Source organism: Protopterus annectens, chromosome 4.part0 (assembly GCF_019279795.1).
Source record: "Protopterus annectens isolate FY-2018-M chromosome 4.part0, PAN1.0, whole genome shotgun sequence".
NCBI classification, from domain to species: Eukaryota; Metazoa; Chordata; order Ceratodontiformes; family Protopteridae; genus Protopterus; species Protopterus annectens.
In genome coordinates this window covers 1,946,135,049-1,946,157,505 of record NC_056733.1, presented here as the reverse complement: position 1 = coordinate 1,946,157,505, position 22,457 = coordinate 1,946,135,049, and positions in this window count along the sequence as shown.

Sequence of the window (22,457 nt, the reverse complement as noted above, 5' to 3'; positions counted from 1 at the left end):
TTATGTTTTCCCATCAATTTCAGGTATTGCACTTACTAGGAGAGCGCACTTTCTGGATTTGCAACATTTGAAAGTGTTGCACATCGCTTACCACTGTGCAAACACATTGCGTAAGAATGTGCACTGATGGGAAATTAAATTGTGCAATGGTCAATAGTATTAACTGGATGTATTCGGTGTATGTTTGCAGTGGTGGTGCTGTGGTAGCATTGTCGCCTCACAGTAAGACGTTGTCCTGTTTGATTCTCAGCTAATGCGTCTTCTGTGCAGAGACATGCATGAATGGGCATACCTTTGTTGAAGGCTGCGCTTCAGGGCTGGCAACGCGGTATATAAAAATCTACTGCCAATCATTAGCGGACCGGAGTTCTGCTGTGGCGACCCCTAACCGGGAAAAGCCGAAAGATACAACATTCAGTGTATGTTTCTGGATGTCTGGGTCCTGTCTGCTACCTGGGTGGCCCATTCATCTGACTTGTGCACTTCTGCTCTATGCGCAAACAAAATTCACATAGCCAAAGCTGTTTGTGCTAAGCAGCACATCACTCAAACATTAGCCCCCAAAATCAAAGAAATGAAAACATGAATAAAACATGGAGAATTAGTTGAAATTAGGAAAACCAATCCATGACATACACAGTCGAAACTGTTAGTACACATGAGATGTGACTACATATGTCTGAATCCCAATTCTCACAGCGATGCAAAGTAAAAAAACAGGAGGGAACACTTATCCATCTTTGACACACAAACATCTTTGCAGCAAATACATGACATAATTCCTCACACAACCAACTGCAACTGAATGTACACTGATATCAAGGCATGACCTGTTATTGTAAATATATTCTATGTAATATATCTGGCTGTAGTGCACTTACAGATCATACAACCTGTTATGATTATTCCTGGATTCCTTGCAGATATACAGCTGTGTTCTACTGTTCTGTGTTTCTTAGTCATCCATCAGTTATCTGACCAGTACTCAGATGCATACAGTGTGTAAGCCACTCAATATCATTTACCTTAAAATGTGTGAGGATATTCACTGGGAACAAAATGATATGCAGTTGCCATCAAATTAATGGAGGGTTGGATACCACAAACAAGCATAGACTGCGGTTTTGAGGGTGGGGAGCAAAGCTAAATTTGTGAGATGAACAAGCATGGGTATAATGTTCTTTCAAGGAGGTGGACCCAGGCTGAGCTACTGTTATGACACAAACAAGGCTATATCACTCTTGTTACTCTCTTTGTTTTGCATCCTGCAGGTTTGATCTTGTGAGGGCAGTGAAGTTGAAATTATGTGTATCATTACTTTTGAACTTCTCTCTATTATGATTTTCTATTTCAAACATATGGTACTAAACTGAGGGCCTGCAGTAATCATTACTTTGGGGAGCTATCAGTGTGTGAAAATTTGAGGCATGAGGTCTATTACATGCTAATAAACAGATACAAGTCAAATAACTCTCTGCTGTCACATGTAAATTTAATTTCTGTACAAATCTCCCACCTTGTTTATAGGTTCATAGGTAGGTACTAGGCTATCTGCCCAAAGGCATTTATAAGCCTATCCAGAATGTGTTGGCTTTCGGCACCCCCTTAGATTAGTTCCCTGTGCCTCTGTCCAGCAGAGCCACTGAAGTGATCCCCATGTTAAGCTTTCTGTTTCTCATCTATTCGTCAAGGTTTCTCTTGAAGAGTGCTAGCAAGGAGCTCTGCCTAATGTAGATTGGAACCTTGTTCCAAAGCATGGGAAGTCTCTGGGACAGGAATCTGTCCCTCCAGCATGTCATATTTATTATTGTGGTGAGGTTTAGATCCCTAGAATGTGTGGCTCAAGGGGATAAGGTTTTCTTTAGCTGGAGCATGTCCATTAATTCTGGGTTGGACATGGCCTTATATGTCAGGAAGTGATCACCTCTGAGCAGGCGGTATGCAACCGAGTACAGCTGGAGTTTCTTCAGTTGTGCTGCATAGAGCATCTGTTTGAGGCCAGTGATCCTCTTGGTGAGGTACTACTGTGGTCTTTCCAGCTGTTGCAGGTGTCTTGTAAGGTACAGCCCAAATGGAGCACTGTACTCTATGATGGGTCTGATGAGTGATGAGTAGAGGGGCACAACGACCTCTTTTGCTCTGGATGCAAGCCCATTTGTGATTAGGTGGGCCACACAGAAGGATTTTATAACCACTTTGGCAATGTGATTATCAAAGTAGAGATTACCATATACTTGGGTCCCCAGATCCTTTATTAAGTTTTCTGTATTTAGGAGACTACCACCTATGTGGTAGTCTGTGGGTACTTTGTTATTTCCAAAGGGAATAACTATGCACTTTTTGGCATTTAGCTTGAGGCCATGCTTTTGACATCAGGTATCCGTCTCAGTAAGACATTTTTGGAGGATGTCTGTGTCAGCTGGTGAGTCAATTATAGCCCCTAGTTTGCAGTCATCTGTGAACTTGGTCAGCCATAGTCCTCCTGTGCTTGCCTGTACCTCTGAGAAGTATATGCTGAACAGGAGGGGTCCTAGGACTGAGCCCTGGGGAACACCACTTGTAACCGGTTTAGAGTCAGACCTAGCTCCCGCAACTCTCACCGTGTGGGTTCTGTCCATGAGCCAGTTGGCAACCCATCTTGTGACATAGGGTTTTATGTTCAGGCTGGTAAGCTTGTCTATAATACTAGAATGGGGAATGGTGTCAAAGGCCTTTGTGAGGTCTAGGTAGGCTATGTATACCACCTTTCTCTCATCTATAACCTTGGTAACTGTCTCTAAGAAGTCCACCAGGTTTAGGAGGCATAATCTGCACTTAACAAAGCTGAACTGGGTAGGGTCCAGTGTTTTGAGATTCCCAGTGTCTCTGTTAATGAGTTCCATGATGATGTGCTCCATAGCCTAGCAAACCAAGCTAGTCAGGCTTATAGGATGATAGTTCCTGGGGTCTGTTGTGGTTCCATCTTTGTGGAGCAAAATAACCATTGTTGTGCACCACTCTATGCATATATAGCCTGTGGAGAGGCTAAGTTTGAACAGTGCGTTTAGGTGAGGGGTTAGTTCGTCTTTGAGCTCATGTAGGACACAGCCTGGGACACTGTCTGGTCCCATTGATGCTGTGTTTTTGGCTTTGGAGAGGGCTATTTCCACGTGAGTGTCTGTGATTTCAGGGGCTCTACATTATTCTGGTATGGTTATGGGTGCTTTTGGGGTTGAGAGGGGGGTAAAGTTTGCACTGAATCTGTCTGCCAGGATGTTGGCAATATCAGTTGGTTCAGTGTATTTTGTGCCATTCTGCACTAACTCTGAGCAGATCTGAGAATTGCCACTTAGATTTTTGACATAGCTAAAGAATGCCTTGTGGTTATCTTTGGAGTCCTTGGCAAGTTTTCTTTCAAAGCTCGCCTTGGACGATTTTATGAGGGATCGTAGTTTCTTTCTGATAATGATCAGGGATGTGTTCCCTTCTTGGGATTTTACTCTTTTCTGTACTAGTTTCCTCCTTCTAGTGTATAACTTGTTCATGGCAGGGATCCACCAGCCTGGTTTCCTTTTCTTGGAGGAGTGAGTCTTGGTTTTGCTTGGGATAGCACGATCCATGCATTCTTGTAGGTGCCCGTAGAATGCATTAGTAAAGGATTTTGCAGCTTGGACAGCATTATCCTTTAGCATGGGGGCTTTGAAAGAAACTTTCCACCTCTGACTTAGGTAACGTGAAGTTTGCTTTTGAAAAGTTTTTCACAGTGGTTTCCTTGTCCGGGGGTGGGAGTGGAATGTGGATATCTAAAGTGATTTGTTTATGGGCAGATCTAACCAGCGAGGGGTTGACCTCTGGTGTGGAACACCGGTCACCCATGTTGGTGATGACCAGGTCCAATATGTTGTCACCTCTGGTGGGAGTGTTGACCAGTGTTCCAGGGCATATGAGTTTATAAATTCTGGGAAATGTTGGGCAAGGGAGTGTGTACTTGAGTAGTTCTCCAAGTTAATGTTTGGGTAGTAGAAATCACCAAATATTAGGGTGTTTGACAGGACCTTTATGTTACCCAGTGTTTCCAGAAATGCAGAATGGGGGTCCTGGCACATAGTGGGTGATCTGTAGCAAGCTACAATTTGAATTGCAGTTTTGCCCATTGTTAGTCGCAAGTAGATAATCTCTGAAGCATCGTGCTGTGCCACTAACCTGGAGGTGTGGGTATCCTTGATAAATATGGATACTCCCCCGCCTTTTATATTTCGGACCGGGTTCTGTGACTGAAATGTATGCTATGAGTCGTAGTCTGGTAGTGCTGGGGTGCTCTCTAGAGCCTTAAACCAGGTTTCTGTTAATGCACATTTATCAATTTTCTCCATACTGAGGAGTGCCTCGAGTGCGTTCATTTTGAGGTTTAGTAGTATTACCCTCAGATTTTTTTACTTGTGCTATTTACAGCAGTGGGTTTGTCTTTTGAGCCTTGCCTAAAAAAAGGCATTATGGGGGGTGGCAAGAGCCTTGGCTATTAATCGAAAGCCTAAGGGTGTCAGGTGCAAGCCGTCTCTAGTGAAGCAGCGTGGCTTGTCAAGCATGTCATACCAGGCAGACACTGGATCTCCTTTGAATGACACCAGAAACTTAGCCAATTTTTGAAGTTGATAATTTTTTTCTTTATACCGTGGTATCATTCTTGGTGAGGGCAGGATGCTACTCAGGGTCAGGGTCATACTGGCCTGGGCTACGTGATCAGAGAGCTCTTCCATGTTACTTTTCATGTAGTCCAGGGAGGTATGGCTCAGGTCATTCACACCAACATGGACAATGACAGAGTCATATTTGTACTTGTTCTGGAGTGACCTGAGTGCTTGTGTTATGTGGCAGATCCTGGCACCCAACAGGCAGCTAACAGTAACCTTCTCTTTATTCAGCCCAGTTAGTGGGATGTCAGTGTGCCTGACTATAGAGACACACATTACTTGTATGTTGGGTATGCTATTTTGCCCTGAGGGCTGTGATTGCATGGCACACTGGTTTTGTGAAGTATGTGTTTCATGGTTTGTGTTGGGGATGAAGGTTGCTTGGATGTCTGCTTTGGAGGGCTCAATTGCTTTTGAAGATTTTTATTTAGAGCCTCTGAGTATGTTTTCGTGTATTTACATGTGGCTTTTGCTGGTGCTACTTTATTGGGTCAATGTGTGACTGGTGATGGGATGTCAGTATGTCCCTTCTCCTCTTGACTGTCTGATCCAGTCTTGGGTTGAGAGAGCTTAGCCTCCAGTTTGGCTGTATAATTGCATCTCTCGCATGTATTAGTGTTTGGTGGTAGGAGGAGAGGGTTGTCTGTGTACATGAGGCATTTGTAACGTTACCTCAAAATGCCCAGATTCACCAGTTGGACTGGAGAGTACACCTGAGACTGCCCTTTGGACATGCCTGGATAGGTACAGTAAACTGTTTTACTGAATGGCTGGTAAGGTTGAATATAGAGCCTTGTCCTTCTGTATTTCTAGGGTTTATAAGTGCTTGCTATGAGTTTAGAACAAGTGTCAGGCTGAGAAATGAATGGCTTGAGTGCTTAAATTGAAAGTTTGCCTAGTTCCAAGGGAAAAATTGAAGAGGAGACTTTGTGGAGCCTGGAATAGTTATACCCTAGCTAACCGGCACTGCCCAGCGTCCAGAACCAGGCAAATGCAGTTTTTATAACAGGGAAATGAAAGAGAAAGAAATTAGCCCAAAATGGCCAATAAACTACTACTTTCTGGGCTGAAACTACTCCTCCAGGGATAGATAGGCTGCTCAAAGCTCTCCTCTCTCACAGGTGAACAGAGAAACTTCCTTCTATCCAAGTAATGTATGGGCAAACACAAAGATTTGTAACACAGCCCTGAATTCAGCACTAACCTGAAAAAGGGACTATACTAGCTTAGAAAAGCGGGAAACAAGTATATATATATATATATATATATATATATATTTTTTTTTTTTTCAGAAAATAAAGCAGATACAATCAAAAAACACTTTAAATGTGCATAAAAAGATGCTTATTGTTATATATCTCAGTTCAGAGTTGTAGTCATAGTAATGAAGTAGGAAGAAACACAAATGCAGTAAAAGCAGATGAATAAAGTGCATTTATATATATATATATATATATATATATATATAAAACAATAGAAAATGAACAATCTGATTTAAACAAGTTACCCAATTAACCAGAAAAAAACTCAGAACTGAGCCCTGTTCCAGCGGTCTTCAATCAGACAAGTTCTAACTGCACACTCCTGCTACTAGGGTGCAGGGGAACCTTCTCCAAAAAAGATGGCCTGGATCAGTGCTCAAGTTATACAAACAAAGCTAGATTCAGCAGGCCTGAATCTGGTCCTATGCTACAGCAACAAGGCACACCAATTTCAGAAAGAAACAGTTCAAATAAGCAGGCACAATAAGCCTGTGACCAGAAATTCCCAGCTCAGAAGGGCAGAATTCAGCCTCTCCTCCCACAAGAGTGCAGACCTCAAGCCTTCTTAATGTAGAATAACTGACCTAAAGCCCAAGTGCTTAAACTAGAACTAATACACTTTTAGAATAGCAAACACTGAGCTTTCAATCAGCAAATCCCAGCTTAGAAGGATGTAAGCAACCTGTCCTGCCACAACAGTGCAGACCAAAAACCTTAATGTAAAACAACCAGTATGAAGCCCAAGTGCTTAAACCAAAAGACTTAGAATAACAGTTACAGGTTAATCAGGCTACTACCAAGCAGCAATAAGTGCAGCAGAATAAATAAAACTGAGTACTTTTAAGAAGAGGCAAAAGCAAATTAAAGTAGGAGGAAACACAAATACAGTAAAAGCAGATGAATTTTTTTTTGTTAGTAAAGTGCAAGGAGAGAGTGGAAGGAAGAACCTAAGTGGGTTGGCCTTCTCAAATCTTCTCTCTGTATTATGTAGAGTAAACACTAGGCTGAGAATATGATCTCACTGTATTCGGTTAAGTGAGCAAATGAGATGGGTTCAGGACGAGTGTTCAAAAACAGACTTACCGGAGGGGCGGGCAGTTCCAGAGCCACCAACACTAACACCAAAACAATAACAGGGATGGTGGGTGGGGACAAACAAGAATAAGAATAAGTACAGTTGTACAGATTACAGAGATATTAAATCAAAATGCAGACAAAAAATGAGAATAAACACATCTTTTCTCAATATCACAGCTGGCAGTAGGTCAATCTCTCTGCAGCAGTGTGAGCAACAGGTATATCTGATTTAAAACACAGGACAGAAACCAAACAAAACAGATGCAGGAATACTTTGGCCGGATGAAACCAGTTCTGAAAACTTACTGCCACTAAGAAAACAGACAAGGCCTCCAGACAAAGGATTTCACTACAACTGAGGTCAACACTAAGATATATACAGCTATAACACACAAGAAGAATAAGTACAGTTGTACAGATTACAGAGATAGTAAATCAAAATGCAGACAAAAAAATGAGAATAAACACTTATCTTTTCTCAATATCACAGCTGGCAGTAGGTCAATCTCTCTGCAGCAGCCTGAGCAACAGGTATATCTGATTACTGTACCTATTGTGTAGTTGCTTACTGTACCAATTGATGAAATACAAGGACATGTCATATTATTATTATGCAATACAGCACACGTTCAGGACTTAATTTGTAAATGCAGCAGTTGCCACAGCGTTAGTTCAAGGCTGACTGTGATGCAAGAAATAAACACCCAATACATGGGGATGTAAAGGCTGTGGCTTTGAGTTGAGGCCAGAAGAGGTCGCAGGGTTCCTGTATTGAGTCCCTGTCCACCCTGTAACACTCTACAATGTCCATATCATGTATGTTGTGATAAATTAAATGTTTCCTGGAAACTCTTATCTATCTCAGCCTAGGCCTATTGGTAGCAGTAGCAGCATCGCCTGCAGACTGTAGCACATACAAATGGAGTTAAGCAGCAACAGCTCCAAACCTTCTCTCTGTGTAGACTTTCTGTGTTTGTACTCCACTACTTTTGAAATTCACAGGAAAAACCAGCATGGAATCAAAATGGTTATTTTGTAACTTCTCAAATATCTCCACCAGATTTGTCAATTAGCATGCCATTCAGCTGCTTATGTTGTAATTAGCATCCCTGAAACACAGCTGTAGTCCATTGATAATCTGCTCCATTATAAAATGGCAAATGTGTATCTAGCCAAACTGATGGTGAGGATACTTGCTACATGCTCAGCAAAGCAAAATATTTGCAAGCTATCTTTACAGAGAAGTACTGAACTTCAGTAAGTATGCTGTAATTTGATTTACCTACATAATGCATGCTCTGGACTATATTAATGAATAATGTGAAGCAAAGCTTTTTACTCAGTTATCTGTATGCATTAGTTAGAAGTGTAATACATATGTCCAGATGTTTCAGGGACAGGTCCTTTGAATGAATGTTTAGCATTTCAAATGTGTTTTGTTAGCAAAATGCTTCATGTGCCTCTTCTTTATTGGGTGGGGAGAGCAAAGAGAAGTTACTGCTATGTCACAAACTAGAATGGACTGTTATTTTGGGGGAGCACAGCTGAGTTACTTCTATGGCACATACAAGGATATGTTCCCCTTGCTGCTCTCCTTGTTTTGCATCCTGCCTGTTGTTAGTATTCTACACCTGCTCTATGTGTTATGTTTTTCTAGTGGGTACTGCTGACTGCCTACCTTAACTGTTTTATCTTATAACAGTTACTTTGTAGTTATGTGCATTATCATTCTGTTGTCTTTTAGGGCCAACAATGTCACTGAGGTAGAGAACCCTTTCATTGAGGCAGAGAACACAATCATAGTGGATGCACTCCATCAACATGGTGCTTTTCTTCTTGGAAGGGGTCATCCCAGTATGCCAGAAAGGCAGAGATTAGGGAAGCAGATCATTGCGAAGATAAATGCCGTGGGCAGCCATGACCATACTTATGAGCAGGTGAGCCACAGGGACAATGACATGCTCACATCTGCATGGAGGTATGCAGTAGCTTTGCCCAAGACCAGAGGGTAACCAGAGGTGTGCCTGCTGCAGAACCACCTCTCACTCCCAATGATGAATTCCTGGTGAATCTTCTGCAACAGGACAATTCAGAGCATAATGGCCCATAATATGTGATTGATGTGGGTGCATTTCTGTCTCAATCCCAGGAGGAACTTCCAGGTAGACTTTATTATATGACCAGTTCAATAATGTTGTATAATAAAACAATTGAAATAAAAGTTACTTCTCTGTCACGTGTTTTTTTTTTTTTTTTTTGGAGGGGGAAATTGAATATTAGTACAGTGATAAGCTAGTTTGGAGTTGTCAGCCACATTCTTGAAGTAACACATCATGCTGCTTGAGAGGAGTACATGCAGTAACCCCTGCCTTACTGTTAAATGTGATGATGTTGGTATTACCTCTTGCTTAACTTATTTCAGGACTGTCAGGAATCCAGCAACATAGGCCTCCCGCAGATGATAAGCCAAATCAAGCTATTTCAGTACTGCAGATCAATTTCTAGAAATATAATGTGTCATTTTAGGCCTGTTGTGTATATTGTTGTACTGTCTGTAATAGTGGTAGCACTGTTAGTTGTTTATCATATATAGCATGATAATGGTGCAGGTATTATTGTATGCCTGTGTTTCTCTCTTTTTATCACAGGAGATCATGACAGTGGGAATGTGGGTCCTGTGCCACCTGATGTCAGTGTCTCATTTGGCACTGACGATGATGGTTGTGAAACTGAGGCACAGTCTGGGAGGTGCACAGGTTGAATCTGACACAAAGGATGACATCCAGTTACCCCCTTCTTTTTTCCATACACAGCCAGTAGGCCTATGCCTATCCAGCCCACTAAGCCCACAGATATAGGAGAGGTGGAAGGCAATGACATTGAGTAGGGAAGTGTTTTACTGCAGATTCAATGCCTGTTGAGTCTGTCCGTAGACACAGTATTGGTAAGATGCAACACAGGATGGTTGACAGGGGTGCATAGAGGGGGCCTGCTGTCGCTCCTCCACCTGCTGTAGTAGTTTCTTCCTGTGTCACAAAGTATATGTTTAGGACCATCATGGCAGTACAGGCATGTTCAGAAAGATGCTCCAGACAAATGCTCAGGGTTGTGGAGGTGGCACAATCTGGCATGTATGACTGCCTCCACAGTGTTGCCAATTCCCTGGATTGGATGAATGACATGTTGGAATGAGGGGTGTCTGTGATGGATCAAGGAGCATCTGTCATGGAACACACACTTTGTGTGATGGAACATCTGCTGGGAGGGGAAAGGCATCCTTGTGTCAAAGATTAGCCACAACTTCTGCTGATAGCCAATGAGGCTGTCCCCGATCATGCTCACGTAGTGGCAGTACTCCATTGGTCCATTGTTGAGTGTGCTGTCCACACCCAGATGTGGCAGGCCATGGAGTCTTGATCTTGGGCATTTCCATGAAGGAAGCACATCCAGCAGACATTGATCATGCTCAGGTAGCAGCAATCAATCTGACCATGGGTATGGAGGTGCCACTGCAAATTAAGGCAGAGACAGTTTTCATGGTTAGGGGTGACAATGATGAACTGCCACCTCTACCATGAACAGATCACACCTGTCCAACATATTAAGACATAGAGAAATCACTGAGATTGGCTGTGTTCATGCAGACTCTGACACACCACTTTCACATGGGGGACCCCTACAGCCACACACAGCCTGCTGGGTTCCCTTTCTCCCTCACACACACTCACCAATCATTTGTGTCAGCTTAGGCCTTTGGCTCCCCCAGCACCCTGTGCAAGTGATGATAACTGTGCCATATCCTTTTTCTTTCTTTTGGATTCAGGGATACAAAATCTTTGTCTGATGCACATGGTGCATAACTACTTTAGTGCCTAGTATATCTACATTTGTGTTATTGAACTGATAATATTACCTGTCAGTTATATTTGCCTTGCCAAATAATACGTGCGATTGGCATAAGGGGTGGGTGATTGGCATAATGGTTAAGGTATTTGCCTTATAAACCAAAGGTGCAGGGTTTGATTCTCACATGGGGTAATTAGCTAGGCTTACAAATGGCCCACAAAGGCAGTTAGCCTAGTACTAATCTATGAACCAATGAACCTATTGATAGCATCATCATGACAGTACTTTCTAGTGTATTCTCTTATAAGTTTTGTGATGTCAGGAACTGCAATGTGTGTCATTACTTTATGACCTTTCTCTTTAATGTTTCCAGTACATAGGTATGGTGCACATCATAAGACACACCATCACATTCAGATCTCAGGATTGTATGACAGCACTGTAGTCAAACTCATCAGAACAGTAATATAGCATAATGCTCTATTTTGCATGAGCCTCACCAGACACATGCAGTAGCTGGACAGACCACAGGGCTTTTTCATCAAGATAACACAGGCCCTACTAACCATGACATGTTGTATGTGGGTAGATTAAAATATGTGTCATTGTCATATGTCTGGTATTGAATTACATTGTAAGTGTTATTCTAAGTCTATTACTTTTGGTTTAAGCACTTGGGCTTTAGACCAGTTGTCTTATGTTAAGAAGGTTTGCAGTCTATACTCTGGTGAAAGAAGAGGGTAGCCTCTGCCCTTCTGAGCTGGGAATTGCTGGCTGAATAGTTATTGTGGCATTTTTCTAAGTCTCTTGGTTATGATTTAAGCAACTGGCCTCCAAGCCAATTATTTCACAGTAAAAAGGTTTGTAGTATAGACTCTTGTCGCAGGGGCGGATAGTCTACACCCTTCTAAGCTGGCTATTGCTGGTTGAAGGCTTGTGTCTGCTATTCTGAAAGTGTCTTAGTTTTGGTTTAAGCACTTGGGTTCCAGTCTACTTATTTCACACTAAGAAGGTTTGTTGTCTACACTCTTGGAGTATTCTACTGAACTGCTGCTTTATTTAAAATGTTTGCTCTTCTGTTGGGATTGTGATTTTCTGCACTTTAGATTTCTAGTACTTCTGCATTTTATAGCATAGGCTTTATTCAGGCTTGCTGAATCTAGACTGATTGGTATTGTTGGAGCACTAAAACTACCCCTCTTACTTTTTAGAAGGCTCCCTAAACCCTTGTGACAGAACTGTGCAGCCAAGAACCCATCTGAGTTGGGGATTGCTGGAATAAGGCTCAGTGTTGGCCTTTCCCTTTGTTTACTTGCTTAAAATAGTTTAACATCACTTGTATTCCAGTACTGTGTTATGAGGGAGTTGCACTCAATTTATTGTAGCTGCCCAGATCATGCACCCCTGTCCTGTGAGAAACTCAGTTATGCAGTTACACATTTTTGTAACCCTACCCCTCCATAGAATAGACACATTTTGTTAGTCTTGCACCAAATCCTGGCCCATCTAGCCCACTACCCACTAGTTACTACAGTATATACCTTCCATAATGGACAGACAGTTTCCCAGTATTTCTTCAGCAGCCGGATTTACTTGGGCATCCTGAGGCAACAGAGGAATTGCCTCATGTATACTGACAACCAGTTACTGCTAAAACAAACTAATACAACATGTGAGAGCTGTATCTGTACTACAAATTTGGAATCAATTCTCTCACATAACAACAAACCAGATATCAGACATGATGTCAGCACACACAATTCACCTATTGCACATAAACTCACAACACATAAACCCACATATGCAGAGGTACTCACTAGAAACTTAACTAAATATTAAAGACCTCCCAAATGCAAATCTACTGCACACAGTCTAGACCCAACAGAATCCACTACAGATAATAATACACACATCAGTGTCTCTGCCAATAAGCCCCTCAGGCAAAACTCCTCAAAACCTTATGTTTTCTTCATATAGGACTCCATAGTGAGACACACAGATGTCCCCCTCACCAGGCTGCACAAGGATAACGTCACATTCAGCTGCCAGAGTCCATCAAATCACCAACACACTCAAGTCTCTCAACAAGCACCGTTATGACTCTGTCATGGGCCATATTGCAGTGAATGACTGGGGATGTTCCTCACTGTAATGTATGAAGATGCTTGCCTCCCCATAGTGCCCTTTTTAGGCAATGTCAGAACAACTAAAGTCCCATGTAAAAGAATCAACTACAGACAAACTGAAGGTTATACTGCTTAATGCAAGGAGTTTAAATCTGAAACTGCTCTCACTAGAAGAACTCCTTACCTTGGAAGATGCTTATGTATGTGTATTCACACCGACATGGTTCAAGGCTGCAGACAGCACCCTGGGCATGCAAGGGTACAATGCCTTCCGCACATTCACACATCGATACGAGTGTGAAAGAACCAACAGGTTCTCCAATATGAACCACCAGTACCACTCTGCCTACTTGGATCTACTTGATTCACTCACTAGACAGCCAAACACCTTGGCCATGTGTGATTTCAACTATCCTTCAATCAGTTTGGAGTCATATATGTGCACAAACACACACACCCTAAGGCTTCTGGACTTTCTTAATACACATGCTGTGTAACAGATAGTCTGCCCCCCACAGGGGCTTGAATGTCCTAGGCTTTGTACTGCTCAACATAGTGGTTCCCTGCAATAACTTATGTGTGTTGGCACCCTTGGTCAGGTCAGATCACAATTCAGTCCTGTTCACATTCACAATCATGCCAGACACCCCCTCAAGAGTAGAAAGGATTATACATTTATCCCAAGCAAACTATAGGTTCCTAACTGATGCCATAAAGAGTTGCAACTCCCCTGCTACCACTATCAACAATGACTGCCATACAGAGGTGAATACAAATGGCCTGTATAAACAGCTACACAAATGTATAGAGTCAGTTGAATGTGAATGGATCAAAGCAAGTTCCTCCCAGAAAACAAGCCACCCTAGTGGGCATCAAGCATACAGAGGTTATACAACAAGTGGAAGAAAGTAATGTCTAAGAACAAGGGAACTGACTCAACAGAGGAAGGATAATCTCCATAGCATGAACAAGGAAATTAGCTATCTTGAAACATACTCTAAAGCCACGTACAATCCAAAAGTAGCTTCCCCAGCTAACCATAAGAAGCAGTCAGGAGGCATTATTCCACTACATCAGAAATTAAAGGTGAAGGCCCAGCTTTGTGATAAACTAATAGTCAATGATACCACTCATACTGGCCCTGAGGATAACACCAACCTGTTACCAGACAGTTTTGGGCAAACTTCACCTCCCTAGTCCCCACCAGATACACCCCAAGGCATACCTGTCACCAGTCCTCTAACTAGTATCCTCCTATGAACCAATGATGATGACTGCCTGGGATCCAGGCCAGTGTTTATTCCTACCCTGTTGGGATGGTTGTATATGCAATAATATGATATAGCTGATTACATCAGCATTGCCTGTTGAGCATATGGTGATAACAGTGCCCTGCATGTTGGTGTGAAAAGATCTCTGTAATGTCAAGTAACATCTGTCACACATACACACACACACGCATGCACACGCACGCACACACACGCACACACACACACACACACACACACACACACACACACACACACACACACACACACACACACACACACACACACACACACACACACACACACACACACACACACACACACACACACACACACAGAGTTGACTACAGTGAGATAAGAACCCCTACCTAAGTACACAGACTACAGAGCACAGTACTATATAGAAGCTCCATAGCACAAATCTGACTTTTACACGTCTGTGGGTCAACTTATATTGGATGACATCAGCAGGCCATGTGGGAGACAAGAGATATGGAGGGCTGCATGAAAATGATGTGTAGGCTTCTGCAGGTATGGAAAGATTACCATGCCATGACACTGGAGAAGCAGTTGTAGAATAGCACATCTAATCTGCTGTATCCGTTTTCTATTTTTGGGTGTCTGCTTTCAAGGTAATCTGTTTTTTCCCTATTTCAGCAATGTTGTGCTTTGCACAAACAAGATAAGGTTAGCCAGACTGTTTTATGGGATGTGGCAAATCATGTAAAAATGGAATTAAAAGAAGACGATGAGGAAAAGATAATAAAACTAAGGAACACATATGCAACATCTGTAAAAGTACAGTTAAAAACTGATAGTGCACATCACAAATTTCTACATATGTTAAGATTTAAACCCTCACTCCAATACAACTACAGAAAACAGGGGGAATGCCTTAGTCCTCTTTGCCACACAAACAACATTGCATCAGTGAAATGAAGTAATTCTTCAACCAGTCAGCTGCATCAGAATGTACACTGCTATCAAATCATTAGCTGTGATTTGCACATTTAATTCTCTATGCTATATTTGGACATAGAGCAGTTAGTGATCACACAACCTGTCATAATTATGCTTACAAATAAACAGCTCTATCTTACCTTTCTATGTTTCTTAGTCTTTCATCAGTTATCTAACACAATCAGTGTGTAAGCCATTCCATATCATTGGCCTTAACAAGTGAAAGGATATTAACTCGGAATAATATGATATGTATTTGCCAAAAAATGAAGTTGGGGTTAGATGGCACAAACACACATATACTGTTCCTTTTGGGGTAGCTTAGCTAAGTTACTCTTATGGCAGGAACAAATGTACACCTCTCTATTTGGGGGACAAAGCTCAGTTACTGTCATGACACAAACAAGTCTGAAACTGCAACATGTATCATCACTTTCTAACTTCTGTGTTTAACAATTTTCCAGTACAAAGGTATGATGCTAAACTGAGGCCATGCAAGGAACATCAGTGTTCTTCAGAGGTACGACTGTGTAAATCTTCCATGCCTGAGGCATACTAATTACTAATAGACAAATATAAGTAAAATAAGTGCCTGGTGTCACATGGTAAAGTACTTTCTGTACAAATCCACCACTGTTTACTTGCTCAGTGTACCAAGATAGGAAATACAAGCATATGCCATAACATTATTAAGGAATGCACTCTAGGTTCAGGACTGATTTTGCAAATGCAGCAGTTGACATACCATTAGTTCAGGGCTGACTCTGTCAGATGCAAGCAGTATACAGCCAGTACATGCAGAGGTAAAGTTGTGTGAGTTGCCTGGCATCAATTTTTTGCTGTATATATGTAAATAGGAGAAATGTATTAGGTCTATAGGTGGTTAGTGAATGTGCTATGTGTTGTCTCTTAGCCAAAGCAAGGGCATACTGAGCACATCTACATCAGCCTACAGGGAGAGCAGCTGGGGGTTCCTCCTCTGAGTGCTCCTGCGACTGTGACTGTGGCTGTGGTAACCTAGGCATTGGTGGGGGGATATGTGTCCCTCCCCCTTGCAGATCCTACTGCAGTTGTTTCCATAGGATCAGATTGTGGAGCATAGCACATACTGTAAATATTTGTTACATGTGCATGGATTATACTGCAGGGCTCCAACGGATATATACAGGCACCGGAACCATAACTTCAGAAGCCCAAACAAATGCACTATGATGTTTTTAGTTTGAGCATGTGCCTCATCATGGTGTTCTTCCATGGGTGCATGTGCACTTTGATGGGTTTCATCAGCCACGGTTCCAGTGCATAGCCAGAACCTCCCAGTAAATGGCCCTGTGGGATGTCCCCTCTAGCAAACATCTGGTACAGCTGTAATTTGTACCAGATATGGGAGTCATGGTAACTGTCAGGGTTGCCTGCACATACATTCAAGATAATTCCCTGGGAATAATGCATGACTTGGCAGTTGATGGAGTGGTATCCGCCACAGTTAATGTTGATTCTACCCTGCTCACCAGGTGGTGCCTTAATGTGTACTTGAGTGCAATCTATGGCACCCAGTACTTCAGGGTAGTGCACTACATGGTAAAACAGTTCCATATTGCTGTCCCTCTCTTCAGAAATATGTGAGGGAAATATGTGCTCATTGCCATGTATGAGCATAGCATCCAGAAATTGGTGGAGGATCCCGGAGGCAGATACCTGTGACACACCCATCATGTCCACAGTTGGACTTTGAAAATTACCAGCAGCTAATATTCTAAGGGCTACATATACCTTAGTTTCCCTGGGATGGGTTCCCCTTAACTGACTCTGACTCTGAGATGATGGCAGCAGAGCTCACATATTTCTTGTAATGTGTCCCTGTCCACCCTGTAGTGCTCTACAATCTTCAGATCATGTAGCACATGGAAAGTTACTCTGGGCCTGAACACACTTCTCCTTCTCGGCCTAGGCCTATTGTGAGCAGCACCAGCAATATTAGCTTCAGCCTCTACCACATACAGATGTAGAATAGCTGCAGCAGCCCCTACCATTGTGTCAGTTAAAATTTCCTTTTCTCTACTCTAGTGGTATTGAAGGACTGAGGAAAAACAGAATGGAGGATACATGGATGTTGAATACATTGTTGAATAACTCCACCATGTTGGATTGGTTGGTTAACATGCAGTTCACCTGCTTAGGTTACAACTAGCATCTATTAAACACACCTGTTACTTACTCATTAGTGTGCTATATGTACCTCCATGCAGCTCTGTGCACCAAAGCATAAATAAGGTAAGCATAGGCAAAACTGATATCTGTTTCCTCCATTCTAGTAATGTTGTGCAAACATGGACCACACAAAGTGAAGGAAAGGTTGCACACCCTGTAGTTGAACCTAGGACCATCTATATTCCATCTCTAACACATACGTATGCTGGCACAGGAATAGTTAAACAACAGTCCAAAGAAACCTGCCATCTGTTCCTCTGTTTCTAGTGGTTGTGCTAAGCACTGTATAGCACAAACAATGACAAAGAAAAAAAATAATCTAACGGGTCAGGGACCATACATTTTAACAACCAAATTATGAGGATGACACAGATCTTGGGAATTGTGCACTGCTTACATGCACTTTTATCTTCCACAATCCTACATGTTCACCTCTGCAAGTGTAACCTGACACCACCCCCCCCCGCAATGTCAGCATTCACTAAGGCCATGCATTCAACATGAAAATTGAGCAAGTGTCTACATGAAGTGAACATTCCTACATGGTTACTCTTTTTTGAGATTCAACAAGTAATTACAGGTGTGGGGGTAGCCACATTCTTTGATTTCCTGTCCTTGCCTTTTTAAGTGGTGCATTGTGAAATTTTTATTGCTTAAAAACCTCAGCTTTGGCCAGCTAAGAACTTGGTTATATTCAACTGGACATATAAGAGAATTTAAGTACCTTTATCTGCACTTTTTTTTAAAAAAAATACAGTATTTAATTTGATTTAAACTGTGTTGAAGGAATATTGAACTCAAGTTGCAGTTATTCTGCTCTTTAGTAACTTGAACTGAAGCTAGTGTGTTATTTGCTAGTAATTACAGGTGAGGGGGTAGCCACAATATTTGATTTCCTGTCCTTGCCTTTTTAAGTGGTGCAGTGTGAAATTTTTATTGCTTAAAAACCTCAGCTTTGGCCAGCTAAGAACTTGGTTATATTCAAATGGACGTATAAGAGAATTTAAGTACCTTTATCTGCACTTTTTTTTTAAAAAATACAGTATTTAATTTGATTTAAACTGTGTTGAAGGAATATTGAACTCAAGTTGCAGTTATTCTGCTATTCAGTTATTCCCACCCACCCTCCCTCTTTTTGTTTTGGTGTTAATCTTTGTGGCCTTGAAACTGCCCGCCCCTCAGCCTGCCTCTGGGCCCATCTCATTTGCTCACTCAACTGAGTGCAGTGAGATCATATTCTGATTTCAGGCACTCCTACTGTGTACAAAGAGAGCATCTGGGTAACAGACAAAAAAAAAAATTAAGCTTATTTCCTGCCTTTCCTGTTAAGTGGTATAGACTATTTGTAGACTTCTGAGCCCCCAAGCCCTTCGGTGTTTGAGGGAAGCCTTCTAGCTTGTTTTTTTTCTTATAACTAGCCAGTTTTCTAGTTTCAGCACTCAAATCTGTTTCTTTGATCTCAGCACTTGGTCAGATAAAAAAAAAAAAAAAAAAAAAAATTATCTGCTTTTACTGTACTTGTGTTTCTACCTACTTCATTTTACTTTTGCATCATCTTAAAAATACTCAGTTGTATTTATTACTGCTTGGTGTAACTCATTCTAAGCATTTTGGTTTAAACACTTGGGCTTCGGACCAGTTGTTTTGCACTGAGAGGATTTGTGGTCTGCACTGTTGTGGCAGAACAGGTAGCTTACATCCTTCTAGGTTGGGAACTGCTGATTGAGGGCTCAGTGTCTGTTATTCTAAAAGTGTATTAATTCTGGTTTAAGCACTTGGGCTTTCAGGCCAGTTATTTTACATTAAGAGGGTTCGTGGTCTGCACTCTTGTGGGAGGAGAGGCTGGACTCTGCCCTTCTGAGCTGGGAATTTCTGGTTAAAGGCTTATAGTGCATGCATATCTGAACTGCTTCTTACCGAAGTTGGTGCACCTTGTTTGCTGTGGCATAGACTGGATTCGGGCCTGCTGGATCTAGCTTTGTTTGTGTAACTTGAGCACTAATCCAGACATTCTCTAAAGTATTCAATTGTATTTATTACTGCTTGGTTGTAACTTGATTAAAGTGTAGCTATCATTCTAAGTCTTTTGGATTAAGCACTTGGGCTTCAGACCAGTTGTTTTACATTAGGAAGGTTTGTGGCAAGCTCTGTGGTGGCAGGACAGGTAGCTTTCATCCTTCTAAGTTGGCAACTGCTGATTGAGAGCCCAGTGTCCAAGGGTATTAGTTCTGGTTTAGGCACTTGGGCTTCAGGCCAGTTATTTTACATTAAGAAGGTTCGTGGTCTGCACTCTTGTGGGAGAAGAGGCTGGACTCTGCCCTTCTGAGCTGGGAATTTCTGGTTAAAGGTTTATAGTTCCTGAATATTTGAACTGTATCTTACTGAAATTGGTACACCTTATTTGCTCTAGCATAGACTAGATCCAGGCCTGCTGAATCTAGCTTTGTTTATATGCTTGTTGTTTGTTTGCTTGTTATTTCCCTGGAAGCTAATTCCACCTAATACACGGCTTCTCAGCGCTTCTGTGGATCACTAGTGATATCTGCATTGCTTACTGTACTAGTTCCTTGTTTCACTTGAAAGAAAGTTACTGTTTGTCGTTTTTGCATTTAGTTACTTGTAACACGTTGCACTCAAGTTACCTGGCACTTGCTCACTATATTTATATTTATTTATAATTATATAAGTCAGCACTAAAAATTAAAAGCACTACACCCTCACTCCCCACTGGCCCTTGTTTTCAATTATTAAGGAATTCCCAATATTATTCTAGCATGTCCAAAGGTCAGTTGTCAATCTCCTCTCCGGTCCAGCTGGTGAATCTGGGAATCTTGAGGCAATGTTATAACTGCCTCATGTACACAGACAACCCTCTCCTCCTCCCACATAACACAAATACTTGTGAGAGATGCAGCTATTTAGCCAAACTGGAGGCTGAGCTCTCTCAACTCAGGACTGGCAAGACCAGACAGGAGGAGAAGGCAGCTACACACACCACAAAACCAGCCTCACATAATGCTACCACACCACTGAATCAAACACATAAACACACAAAGACATACTCTGAGGCTCTGAGTAAAAATGTACCTAAACAGCAGAGGCCTCCAAAGCAGACAACCAAACAACTGCTACCTCAAGACACCCCACAAGCAACACATAAACCACAAAAGCAGTGTGCAAAGCAGTCACAGCCCTTAAGGCCAAATACAACACCAAACATACTTGTCATAGGTGACTCCATAGTCAGACACACTGACGTCCCACTCACCAGGCTGAACAAGGAGAGGGTCACAGTAAGCTGCCTATCGGGTGCTAGAATCTGCCACATAACACAAGCACTCTGGTCACTCCACGGCAAGTACAAATATGACACAGTCATTGTCCATGCTGGTGTGAACGACCTGAGACGTACCTCCCTGGACTACATGAAAAGAGACATAGAGGAGCTCTCTGATTATGTAGCCCAGGCAGGTATGACCCTGACCCTGAGCAGTATCCTTCCTTCACCAAGAATGATGCCACAATATAGAGACAAGATAATCAGCTTTAACAATTGGCTTAATGTCTGGTGTCATTCAAAGGGGATCCAGTGTCTGTCTGCCTGGGATGACATGCTTGACAAGCCACGCTGCTTCACAAGGGACGGCCTGCACCTGTCGCCCCTGGGATTCCGAATATTGGCTAAGGCTCTTGCCACCCCCATAGTGCCTTTTTTAGGCAAGGCTCAAATTCTAAACCTACCACCCTAGAAAACAAAAATGGGAAGAAACTGAGGGTAATGCTGCTCAATGCCAGAAGTCTAAATCTCAAAATGCACGCACTCGAGGCCCTTCTCAGTATGGAGAACATCGATGTCTGTGCTGTAACTGAAACCTGGTTCAAGGCTCCTGGGAGCACCCCGGCACTATTAGGTTTTACCTCATATCATGCGTTCCGGCCCCAAAACCTGGACCACACCACAAAAGGAGGGGGTGTATCCATATTCATAAAGGATACCCACACCTCCAGGTTGGTGGCAACGCACGAAGTTTCGGAAACCATCCAGGTGCAACTAACCATAGGCAAAACTGCTCTACAAATTGTAGCATGCTACAGGCCACCCTCTCAAACTCAGGAACCCCACACAGCCTTCCTGAAGACACTGGAGGGTATAAATGTATCTCCAAACACCATCATATTGGGTGACTTCAACTACCTGAATATAGACCGGGAACATTACTCAAGCCCTAACTTTCTAGCCCAACGGTTCCTGGAGTTCATAAATTCAAATGCCATGGAACAGCTAGTCACTATTCCCATGAGAGGAGAACATATACTAGCTCTCATTATCACAAACATGGGGACAAAATGCTCCACACCGGAAGTATATCCCTCATTGGTGAGATCTGATCATAAACTAATCTCACTGAAAATCCACATCCCGCCCCCACCCCAAACAAAAAAGACCACAGTGAAGAACTTCTCTAAAGCAAACTTCACACTACTCAATACTGGTGTGGTATCCTTCAAGGCCCCTGAGTTAGAGGAAACCACAACCCAAGCTGCGGAAGCCCTTACAAATGCCTTCTATGAACACCTCCAGGACTGCATGGATCAGGCAATCCCAAATAAAACCAAGACTCTTTCCACAAAGGGCAAACATCCAGTCTGGTGGACCCCAGCCATTAACAAACTTTACAATAAGAGGAGAAAGCTATTACATGATAGAACAAAATCCATAAAAGGGAAGTCACCCCTGATCATTAATAGTAAAAAAATACGAGCACTCATAAAATCAACTAAGGACAATTTTGAGAGAAAAATTGCCATGGATTCAAAGGACAATCATAAGGCCTTTTTCAGCTATGTTAGGAACCTGGGTGGAAACTCCCAGATATGCTCAGAATTAGTCCAAAATGATACAAAATGACTGCACCCACAGAGATTGCCAACATACTGGCTGGCGGGTTCAGTGCAAACTTCACCGCGGCCTCCCCGCTAAAGGAGAGATAACTATCCCAGCAGAGTGTAGCCTCCCAGACATCTCAAATGCGCAGG